Source organism: Leopardus geoffroyi, chromosome A2, assembly GCF_018350155.1.
Source record: "Leopardus geoffroyi isolate Oge1 chromosome A2, O.geoffroyi_Oge1_pat1.0, whole genome shotgun sequence".
Taxonomy (NCBI): Eukaryota; Metazoa; Chordata; class Mammalia; order Carnivora; family Felidae; genus Leopardus; species Leopardus geoffroyi.
In genome coordinates, this window is record NC_059331.1 from 26781522 (window position 1) to 26793935 (window position 12414).

The 12414-nt window shown below is 35.4% G+C and overlaps 1 protein-coding gene across 15 annotated transcripts in view; it reads right to left on the reverse strand.

Moving 5' to 3' along the window:
- Positions 1-12414, reverse strand: part of CFAP20DC (CFAP20 domain containing) — a 230554-nt gene that overhangs the window by 148700 nt on the left and 69440 nt on the right. The gene's annotated exons all lie outside the window — the stretch shown is intronic.

The window sequence follows — 12414 nt, forward strand, 5'->3', positions numbered from 1 at the left end:
TAACCACTGCTCTGGATAATCATCAAAATGATATAGTTTATCATATAGGCCCTTTCCAATAGGGAGATCAAACACAGAATTTAAGAACTGCCTTTTTTTTTCTTTCAAGGAGTAATAAAGTTTCTTCCTTAAATTCAAAGTGCTCACAAGCCTGAATGTATAAATTCACTTAATATGCTAATTTATTTCAGTACTCTACACTAGATTTCCACAGTCTTCTAGCCTATGAAAAAATTCAATTTGTATGAACTGAGAAACTTCTAGCTTTTAATAACCATGCTTGTTCCAGCCCCTTAAGCTTGTGTTATCTTGGGACATACTGTCACCTACTAAATAGGAAAACATTATGGGTTTCTTTCCCTAGAAATGCACCTGTCATTTTATATAGGCTCTTAGTCTGCTTAGACACAGACACAAAACACTGACTGTCGGTTTCACTTCCTAAGCACATATCTTCAAACCAGAATTATAATACGCAAGTTTATTGCTCACTATTCAGGTCAAGCCGCAGCGATACCAAGGACACTGAATTTGAACATCTTTAATAGATTTAGACCACAGCCATGATCACAAAGATTAGGTTTGCTTCAAATTGATAGAGGCTCATTTTTATGTTCTGCTTCCTTTAGGTCTCAGAGGCAACAGGAGGCTTAAAATCTCCAAACCTGTCTCAGGCTGCTATATGGTAGAGTTGATGCTTATTAAAGACTGTCTTTTTACCGGAGAATAGTGATGTTTCTACCATTTTTAGCAACTTTATCTACATGTACAAACTGCTAATTTTCTACAATTAGTAATCCCCCAAGCTGACAACATTTCATTCAAATGAACTACTATTAATATTTACAGTGTAATTAAATATTTTAAGTCAACATAGCCTTTTCTTTTTTAAAAGATGTTTATTTATTTCACTTGATCTTAGCCAAAAGGCCGAGAAGCGATAAGATGTTTATTTATTTATTTGGAAAGAGAGAGACAGTGTGCATGCAAGTGGGGGGGGGGGGGTAGAGAGAGAGAGAAAGAGAGAGAGAGAGAGAGAGAGAGAGAGAGAGAGAGAGAGAATCCCAAGCAGGCTCTGTGCAATACAGGGCTTGATCTTACAAATTGTGAGATCATGACCTGAGAGCCAAAATCAAGAGTCAGATGCTTACCCAACTGAGCCACTCAGGTGCTCCAACATGGCCTTTTCTATAGCTTTTCCTTATCTCCCTTCCTACTTTTCTAATCTCATTATTTCTTCCCTCTAAAATACATATTCTTCTGTAGAAAAACTATCAGTGAACAATGTTAAGAATAAATACAGTAAAAATTAGATGAGATGAATTCAGAGTATGCCCCACCTAAAAATTATACCCTACCTGCACTAAACAATACTATAAATTTATTTAAAAAGCAATAAAGCCTTTCAATCCATAGTCAGAGGTAAGGTTAAAATGCAAAAGTGTTAAGCTTAGTGCAGTTTTATATTTAGATGTATAAGTAAATATAGTATAATATTTGCCCCAAGGCAGTGTCTTCAAAGTGGGATGAGCACACGGGGAGGTGGGGTGGTTAGAGCTATCTTTCATCCCATCCTTTACAAATGTTATTTTTGTGCACATTTCCAAATAAATGTGTTTTTTAAATAAATAAATGTACCTATGTGGTTAGTGTGCTCAAACATTTTACCAATAGGGCACAGGATCAAATATGTTTGGAAAGCATTGTCATGTTATTAGGTCTCTTGTGTAAGAAGCTCTGATTAGAAAAATAGAAGGAAAACTATATTGGGATTCTGGAAAAGGAGAGGGAAGAAAAAGTTCCCTCACATCATACAAAAAGTTTGGTTGCACCAACCAAAACTCAGTTGAGCACAATCTTATTAAAGCTCTGCTTTGCTTATAGAGAAAAGACTATGTCATTTTTATTTGAATTGGTAAGGATCAAACTCCAGAAGAATGTTTGAGCAGACTACCATTTTATCAACATATAGAACTACAGGAACATTCATTCATTCACATATTTAAGAAAAAGCTCACTGAACCAGACAGTATCCTGGGAGTACACTGGGGAATATGATGGTGACAAAAGCAAGGTAAAAAAGGAGAAAGAGAAAAAATAAATGCCAGTTCTCCTAAATGCAATGAAGAAAACAAAGAAGAGACGGAATTAGAAAACATCAAGAAATGATCTACTTTATAATAAAGCCAGCAGGGTTAGGTAGGACCTAGGAGGTAAAAAGAGGGCATAAAGTAGAAAGGGTAGTCTAGAGCCGAATCATGCAGGGTCTTTAGCCAAGGTAAAGGGTTTTATAAACTTACTGTTCACACTGGGAGAGTCAACATTCCACCTTGCATGATGAATGGATATCATAAAAACAAATAATTAGTCTCTTTGATTTCTTTATTTTATATGTATAACTGAAATGAGGATTTTAGAGTACAATCTCATGTGCTTTGATAAATGTATACACTGATGTAATCACCACTCCAAACAAAATATAGAACATTTCCATCACCTTAGAAAGTTCTCTCTTGGCCCCCTCTCATCAATCATCACTCCTGATTTCTAACATCATGTCTAAGTTTTGTCTGTTCTCAAAATTCTTATAAATGAAATGGTGTAGCATATACTCTTCTGTGACTGGCTTCTTTCACTTAACATGACATTTTTGAGATTTATCCATGTTGTAACATGCACCAATGGTTCCTTTCTTTAATTGCTGAGGCTTGTATGGCTATGCAATTTATCTATCCATTCTCTTGTTGATGGATACTTATTTCCGGTATGGGTTTCTCATAAATAAGACCTGTCTGAATATGCCTGTGAGTTTTTTTGAGAACAAGTATTTTCATTCTCTTGATAACTAGGAATGGGATTACTGGGTAGTTGGGGAATAAATATGTATAATTTTATAGATTCTATAGATATTTTATAGGTTTCTCATAAATAAGACCTGTCTGAATATGCCTGTAGAGTCTTTTTGTGAACAAGTATTTTTATTCTCTTGATAACTAGGAATGGGATTACTGGGTAGTTGGGGAATAAGTATGTACAATTTTATAGAAATAATTCTCCAAAGTGGTTGCAGTGGTTCCATACTCTCAACAACTTTTGGTACCAGCAGACTTTAATGTTAGCCAATTCTGGTTGGTATGAACAAATATCATTGCGATTTTATTTGCATTTGTCTTATGAATAATGACACTGACAATTTTTTTTTTTTTTTTTAATAAGCTTTACGCCCAACATGGGACTCAAACTCACAACCCTGAGATCAAGAGTCGCTCACTTCAATGACCAAGCCAGCCAGGTACTCTCACCTTGACCACTTTTACATGTGTTTACTGGTATGTCTTGTGTAATGTCTGTTAAGTCATTTGCTCAACTTTATTGGGTTGTTTTCTTATAATTCTGAGAATTCTTTATATATTTTGGATATTTGTCCTTTGTCATATATATGCATTGTGAATACTTTCTTGCCTGTTATCATAATGGTATCTTTTGTTAACATTTTATTTGGAAATAATTTCTCACACAAAAGTATCAATAGTACACAGAAACTCATATACACATTATCTATATTAGCTTATTGCTTAATGATACCTTTTGATTAGCAGAAGTTTTTAATTTCATGAAGTCCAGCTTATCATTATTTACAGTCACACTTTCTATTTCCTAAAAAATCCCTGCCTAGCCCAAAGTTGCAAAGAAGATACTTTTCTACGTTTTCTTCTAGATCTTTATAGTTTTAGTTTTTCATTCTATGATCCATCCAATATTAATTTCAGTATATTATTTGAGGTAGTGGGTGTGGTTCTTTCTGTATGTTTATCAAGTTGTCCCAGCACTATTTGTTAAAGATTCTCCTTTTCCAAATTGAAATGCCATGGTACTTTGCTGAAAATCAATTGTATATGTGTGAGTGTGGATCTATTTCTGGGCTTTCTATGGATCCATTTGTTTCATTTATCCATTCTTCCGCCAATGTCACACTGTCTAGATCACTCTGGATTTGTAGTAAGTCTTGAAAGTAGATGAAGAAACTCTTCAACTTTTTGTTTGTTTTTTGTTTTTTTGTTTTTTGAGGTTCATTAGGCCCTTGCTTTTCCAGATAGATTTTAGGATCCATTTATCATTTTCTATAAAAAAAAGTTGTTAAGAGTTTTGGATTGTGTTGAATCTATAAGATCAATTTGGGGAGAACAATATTGAGTTACCCAATCCACTCACATGGTATTTATTATGTATTTGTTTAGGCCTTGTTTAATTTCTTTCACAATATTTTACAGCTTTAATTTTAGAAGTCTTGTGCAGCTTTTGTTAAATTTATTCCTAAGTATTTTGTTTTTTGATGTGATTGAAGATAATTGCTACTAGTACATAAAAATTTCATCGATTTTTGTATATAATTATTTCTGTGAACTTGCTTAATTCATACATTACTTTTAGTAGTTGTTTTGTAGATTCCTGAGGATTTTATACATAAACAATCATGTCTTCAGTGAATAAAGACTTTATTTCTGTTTTTTTCAACATTTTTATTTTTTATTTTTTTCTTGCATTACTGCAGTGGTTAACACCTCCAGCATATACTAAATTGAAATGATGAGAGCAGAAAACCTTGCCTTGTTCCTAATCATAAGGGAAAAATGTTCACTATGGTTCTATTACATATCATGTTAGATGTAAGTTCCCTTTAACATATTGAGGATCTTGTCTTTTCTATTTCTAGTTTTTTTAAAGGCTTTTTTTTTTTTTTTAATTCATGAAAGGGTATGGAATTCTGTCCAATGCTTTTTCTGCATTGAGATAGTCCTGTTGTGTTTCTCCTTTATTCTGTCCATATTTTGAATTATACTGATTGACTTTCAAATGTGAAACCAACCTTGTATTCTTGGTATAAATTTCAATTATGCTAGTATTTTGTTGAAGAATTTTACACCTGTTTTCATGAGGTACATTGGTTTGTATTTTCTCATGATATTTATATCAGGTTTTGATAACAGAGTTAAGCTAATCCCATAAAGTGATTTGGGAAGAGTTTCCTCCTCTTCTATTGTCTGAAAATTTATTTAAAATGGTGCTAGTTTATTTACTTTTATTTTTAAATGTTTATTTATCTATTTTGAGGAGGATAGGGGCACAGAGAGAGGAAGAGAGAGAATCCCAAGCAGGTTTCATGCTGTCAGTGCAGAGCCAGATGCAGGGCTCGATCTCACCAACTGTGAGATCATGACCTGAGCTGAAATCAGGAGTCGGATGCTTAATCAAATGAGCCACCCAGGTGCCCTAAAATGGTGCTAGTTTAAATGTTAATAGAATTAATGTAAGTCTAAAGCTTTCTTTGTGGGAAGATTTTGGTTATATATTCAATTTAACAGATATGAGGCTATTCAGATTGCTAATTTTTGTTGTTTCAGTTTTAATACATTGTGATTTTATTGCCTTAAAGTTGTTCATATTATTCCCTTTATTATCACTTAACATTAGTAGGATCTGTAGTGGTATCCTGTCTCTCATTCTTGACATTGGTAATTTGTGACTTCTCTCTTTTTATTATTCAATCCCTCTATGGTTTATTAAGTTTAACTTTTTAAAGAAACAACTCTTGGCTTTGTAGAATTTCTCTATTCTTTGTTTTCAATTTTATTGATTCTTGGTTCTATGTTTATTTCTTTCCTTCTACTTATTTTAGGTTTAATTTGTTGTTTTTCCCCCTTCACTTCTTAGGGTGGAAAGTTAGATAATTAATTTTAAACCTCTCTCTTTTCTCATACAAACGTTTAAAACTTATAAAGCTTTCCTCTAAGCATTATGTTAGCTGTCTCCCACAAATTCTGATATGTTGTACTGTAATTTTCATTCAGTTTGAAATATTTTCTAATTTCCCAAATGATTTCTTCTTTGAATCTTGGGTTACTCAGATGTGTGCTATTTAATTTCCAAAAAGTACAGTCTTTCCTATATATTGCATTGCTATTGATTTTTAATTTAATTCCATTGTGGTCAGAAAACATACTTTGTTAAGTTTCCTTTTTAAAAAAATGTAATAAGACATTGTTTGATTCAGAATATGACTGATGGATGGTCTACATGCACTTGCATTTCTTATTTTTTTTATTTTAAAACTTCAAAACATTAAAAACTACTTTTCCCAAGTTTACTCAGTACTGATCCATTTATCTATAGGCCATTCTTTCATATTTCTGGGCAAGTCTGGCACCTAGATCACAATTTTCTTCTGCCACCATTCTGGGTAACTTTATCTACACAAGAGAGCAAAATTTAATTTAAACTTAAACCTTTTCCACCATGACAATCAACACATCTATTCCATTTTAGCACCTTATACAGATAGCCCTACTTTGTAGCCCATCATCACTAGGAATTGTTCAACTTCAAGGTCTCCATTTCAAATTTTCTTCCTGATTTCATTAATTCATTCAACTAGCATTCAGTCAATGCCTTAACAGCACAACACAAGGCACCAGAGATATGGAAGTAGCTAAGTTGCAGAAATCATTCTCCAGTGTGGAAGGAAAAATAAACATTCTCAGTAGCTGTTTTAGCACATTTCATAGACGTTATCTTATTAGGTCTCACAAAAATCCTTCACTAAAGGCAGTATATTCATTCTCCATTTTGTAGATAGGGAAATTAGACTCCATAAACTAAGGAAGCTACTAGTGTATGGAAATACAGCCAGGTAAGTAGCAGAATGTTAAAATCGCCTCTTTAAAATCCACCACGATTTCTGTGATATGACTGTATGGTCACTACCATAATAGCCTGAAGCTCTTTCATTCATTCATGCTCAGTGGCCACTATTTGCCACATGCTGTGCTAGCAGTGACAAGGCTGCCTTGGTGCCCTCCTCGCAGAACCACAGCCAAACACTTTCAATACAATACTTGTTCATCTGATAAAAACCACATACCCTTTTGCTTCTCCCCTTCTCACTCTTTTAAAACCATTTCCTGCTCAATTCTGGCTTCCAGTCTGGATCCAATTTTCTTTTTAATTTTTTTTAACGTTTTATTTTTATTTTTGAGACAGAGAGAGACACAGCATGAACAGGGGAGGGGCAGAGAGAGGGGGAGACACAGAATGGAAGCAGGCTCCAGGCTCTGAGCCATCAGCCCAGAACCCGACGCGGGGCTTGAACACACTGACAGTGAGATCGCGACCTGAGCCAAAGTCGGACGCTCAACCGACTGAGCCACCCAGGTGCCCCTGGATCCAATTTTCTAATAGGTCACAAACATGTGTCTTACACTATGACTCCAGTTAAAGCCTCCTGAAAGGATGATCCAAAGCTAGAAAGATGAGTGTAGTAATCCACTAGAATGTGGTAATTCATCTAAAGAAAAAATATCTACCAAATTTCAGAAGGTCTTTGTGCTTGGCACACAATCAGAATAAGTGACTTAGACTTCAGTTCTTGATGTATGCATTCCCCAAAGAAAAGGTAGTGATATTATTATTAAATATCTATTAGGGGTGTCTGGGTGGCTCAGTTGGTTAAGTGTCCAACTCGATCTCGGCTCAGGTCATGATCTCACAGGTCCTGAGACTGAGACCTGCATCGGGCTCTGTGCTGACAGTGCAGAGGCTGCTTGGGATTCTCTCTCTCCCTCTCTGTCTGCCCTGCCCTATTTGTGCATGTTCTCTCTTTCCCTAAAAAAAAAAAAAAAAAAAAAAAAAAACCTTAAAAAATAAATACCTATTATGTATTGAACATTTCCTATATGCCAACACTGTATTAAGTATTCTAGATGCATTATCTCACAATGCTCTCATAACCCCACAAGATGTCTATTAGTATTATCTCTACTTAACAGATGAGGAAACTGAAGCTTTAGTTCTCAGACACCTAGCAGAATGCAGATTTAAACTCAGATCTAATTGATCCTAGTACCTACTACATTCTTAACAAGATGCTGATTTTCTTTTGGGCAGACAGTGCCTATAAAAACATCCATAGTAGAAGAATCTTTGCTCCTGGGAACAAAATATTTAGCATCTGGTAACTAAGACTGTTTGGCTGGACAGAGCCCATGTTTGCCTTTGTAAGTATGTGTGTGCATGTGCACACACATTCCATTCACAAATTCTTCTTTTAAAAATTTGTAAAAAAACAAAAACAAAGACAACACCCCTCTGATTCAGGAACTATTATCTTGCAATTAAAAGCTCATAGGTTAATCTGACTTTCTTAATTTTCATGTTCTTGGGGGTCACTTCACCGTGCCACCATAGGCTTCACATACTTACAATCCTCTCAGTTATTAGTGAGGAACCCTGTGAATCACTGACTCTGCCCTGTTTTGAACATCTGGGCTTCACTGTTCCAATTAGCTGTCAGGCTGAGGAAAGGACACAGGTGCAAGTAGTTTATTGGAGAGCTGATTCCATGAAACAGGAATGAAGGAAGAGGGAGAGTAAGACAATAAAAGAGGAAAAGCCAAGATAAGAATGCGCTGTCAACAATACTGCTACAGACCACAGGGGCTGCATCCCACCAGGATGTCCAGGACCATGGAAACATGTACAGAGCATCTCCCAGAAGTGTCCACCTGAAGAGAGGAGGTGGGAGCATATATTCTCTACCTTCCAACTCCCCGCAATGGTTAAGGGTTGCCTTGGGGGCCTAACCTCCCTAGTATTTTCAGGCTATGCCTATCTGTGGGTGGAGTAGTAGCCTCCCACAACATCAAAGAAAGTCCTGGATGGCACTTTATATGGGAAGCTATCCAAGCAAGCTTGCTCCAAACCACCCCTGCAGCTGCAGCTGATATCGGACGTGGACCCAGAGGACGTGACATGGAACACTGGAGTGGGCTGCCACAATGACAATACCAGCATGCTTTCTACTTAAACATACTCTCCCTCCTGTTGTTTTTTGGTGCCTTTGCTTATGCGTTTCCCTTGAAAGCCCCTTCTCTGATTATGCCAGCTGAAATTATATTCATCCATCACAGTTTGGGTTGTAATGCTACCTCCTCCCTGAAAACACCTCAGACTCCAAATTAAAAATAATTACATCTTTTTTTTTTTTTTGACTCACCACAACATGTTTTTCAATCTCTATTACTGAATTTCTTTCATTCCCTCTTGGTGTTCTAGGTCAGTAACTACAGTCCATTTTATGGGCCATAATCTGATGCAAATATGCAAATCTTTTCCTTTGTTTTCATGGGTGAATAACATGCAGTTCCATAAATTTCAGTTTTATCACTTCTAGTAACATTCTAATTGAGTTTAAAAGGGTTACTAGCATTTGGTACTCCCAAGCCCATTTTAGAGTTTCAAGCAGTCTCTCATTCTAAACTCCACAAAGAAGTCTGACTGCCCTGAAAGGTTTGGTGATTTGTAAGAGTTCCCAGTACGCACATGTACAAACACAACAGAGGTGGGATTTCTGCAGTTTGGGGAAAGGACAATTCATTATCAATTCATCATCAGTGTTGTCTTGAGTTAATAGTAGTTTCTGAGTACTGCTTTTTTTTTTTTTTTTTTAGTGATCAATTGTTATTATTCTAGACTACTCATTATCAACAAGTGTGGAAATAAGCTGTAATGGTTAAGAGCATTAATTTCAAAGCCATACTTTCTGTGTTCAAATTCTGGCTTCACCATTTCTTAGGTGTGTGACATATATTTCTTAGGTATGTTACTTAACCTTTTGTACCTCAGTTTCTTTATTAATAAAACGTGGAAAACCATAGTACTCATAAGATTGTTGTGAGGACTGCATATGTAAGCGAATATAAGAAAAATGCTCAGAATAGTGCCTGGCACACAGAAAATTCTAACTAAGTACTAACCATTGTCAACTTGGGTGGTCGTGGATTGTTTAGTGAATGCTGTGTATTTTTAGCCTTTCATTTTCTACTAACTAAAATATTTATTAAGAAAGAAAGGCCCCCTGGGCTGTAAGGCTCCCTAAGAATCATACAGTGGGTACACAGCCCAACTTTGTCCTTGTAGAGGTCAGGTCTTTGGTTTGCACAAAATAGTTCTCCATCAGACCTAGCCATTATGGCTCTGATCTCTGGAAGAATTTCTAAATGCTCACGTGCCCAGTTTAGGACAGAGGTATTAGGACTAAGCCACTCATATGGTGATGAGAACTTATTCTACTGTCTTTGCAAAAATAAATATGCAAACCTTCCGTATCTCATAATCAAGAATACTTGGTTTTGGAGGGAAAACAAAATCATGTGCTAAGCTTAAATGGTTCTGAAAGCAAGCTGAATTGCTACTTTAAAAAAATTAAAATTAGTCATTCATGAGAGAGAGAATATAAATGCATATGTGTGAACTACTTAAAAGCTTCATTATGCTCATGTGCTCATGTGCTTTTTTGGGGACAATTTAGTTGCTGTAAGGAAGGCTGCTTGTAAAACAGCTCTTCAGTTGTAATACAGGCTTGATTTTCACCATCTCAAACCTCCTGTGACCTAACAAAGCAGAAAAAGACAAGCAACACTGGCATTGCTCCTCTTACACTTAAAGATATATATATATTTAAAAACCCATATATGAGTTAATACATTTTTATATCTGTAAGTGAGCATTCATAGCTAAGGGTCAGCAATGTAATAGAAAAAGTAATGAGACCATGTTGAGAAAAAATGGGGTAGTCAACAGGAAAATCAACCTCATTTATTATAATATTCTAGTGATCAGCAGGTGTATAACTCTTTCAGCTATGGTCATTAACGACATTCATTCCAAACTTAACATCTACATTTGCAAACCATTTGAAAGTAAAATTACTTTCCAATTCAGTTTCCAATTTGCTTTTATATCTTCATCTTTGATTGACAATTTTTTTTTTTAACAATGGCAACCTCAGTGAGTATTTGAGTAAATGGTAGCAACCATCCAATAGTGTAGATAAACTCATCCATTTAGATTACCTATTCACTTTTCTTCCGTATATACAATCATTTACAACCACTGAACGTTCACTTCAGTTTAAACTTGCAAAACTGATGTCAGGCTTCTGGTGATTAGATTCATTTATTAGAATTATTTGTTCTTAAAGCCAAAGTGGTATTTATTTTTTTTATCATTACCTAAAAATGACCAAATTTGAATGCACGCCTTCAGTGATGCCATCAAATAACTCCAGGTATAATTGCAAGAAAATAGTGAGTTTGCAAAATGGTACATTTAAATGTGTGCAATGATGTTTAGGTATATAGTTAACATGGCTGTGTACTGAAATTTAAAGTCATGTAGAAGACGCATAAGATACATTTATTCCTATGCTTCATGATCACCACAGGGAATTTTATTCCATTAATCTTTCCCAGATCCTTTCTACTGAAGTTTAATTCATTGAGGATTCTTTTGTCCTTTATAAAGAAGAATAGGAATTCTGAACCTAAGATGCTTTCATATGTTTAGTAAAACACATGGAGCCCTCTTTTTATAATTAGCATTCATTACAAGGCATATTTCACAGGTATGACTTTAATAACTGGCACTCTTTGAATTTTTCTCTGAATATAATTTGATCCCCTTTTAAAAAGCAGCTTTATTGAGGCATAATTTACATGCCACAAAATTCACCATTTTTAGGTGCATCTTAATGGCTTAGTTAGGTAAGTGTCCAACTCTTGATTTCAGCTCAGGACATGATCTCACAGTTCATGGGATTGAGCCTCGCACTGGGCTCTGTGCTGTCAGAATGGAACCTGCTTGGGATTCTCTCTTTCTGTCTCTCTGCCCCTCCCCTGCGTGCATGCTATCTCTCTTTCTCTCTCTCTCAAAATAAAAAAATAAACTTAAAAAAATTTCACTACATTTTTAGTATATTTAAGGAGTTATGCAACTATGACCAGAAGTCAGTTATTGAACATTCCCATCATCCAAATAGATCCTGCATACCTGTCTACAGTCAGTTCCACTCTCATCCCCACCCTCAGGCTATCCTGAATCTGCTTTGGGTCTGGAAACTTGTCTTCTCTAGATATTTCATATAAATGGAATACAGAATACAAATTTTTTTGCATCTCACATCTTTCACTTAGCACAATGTTTTTGACATGCATCCATACTGTAGCTTGTATCATTACTTTTTATTGCAGAGTAGTATTGTAATATATGGATATGCCACATTTTGCTTATCCGTTCACCAATGGAATTGACAGAATTGTAGTTTGTCTCCAGCTTTGGCCAATCTAAATAATGATAGTAAGAACATTCATGTTCAACTCTGGGTGTAGTCATGTTTTCACATTTCATAGGCTAACACCCAGGAAGACAGCTATTGTGCTGGGTATGGGGTGGTATCTCACTGTGGTTTTATTTTTTTAATTTTCTTAAGTTTTTATTTAAATTCCAGTGTAATTAACATACAGTGTAATATTAGCTTCAGCTGTACAATACAGTGATTCAACATTTGCACACAACACCCCG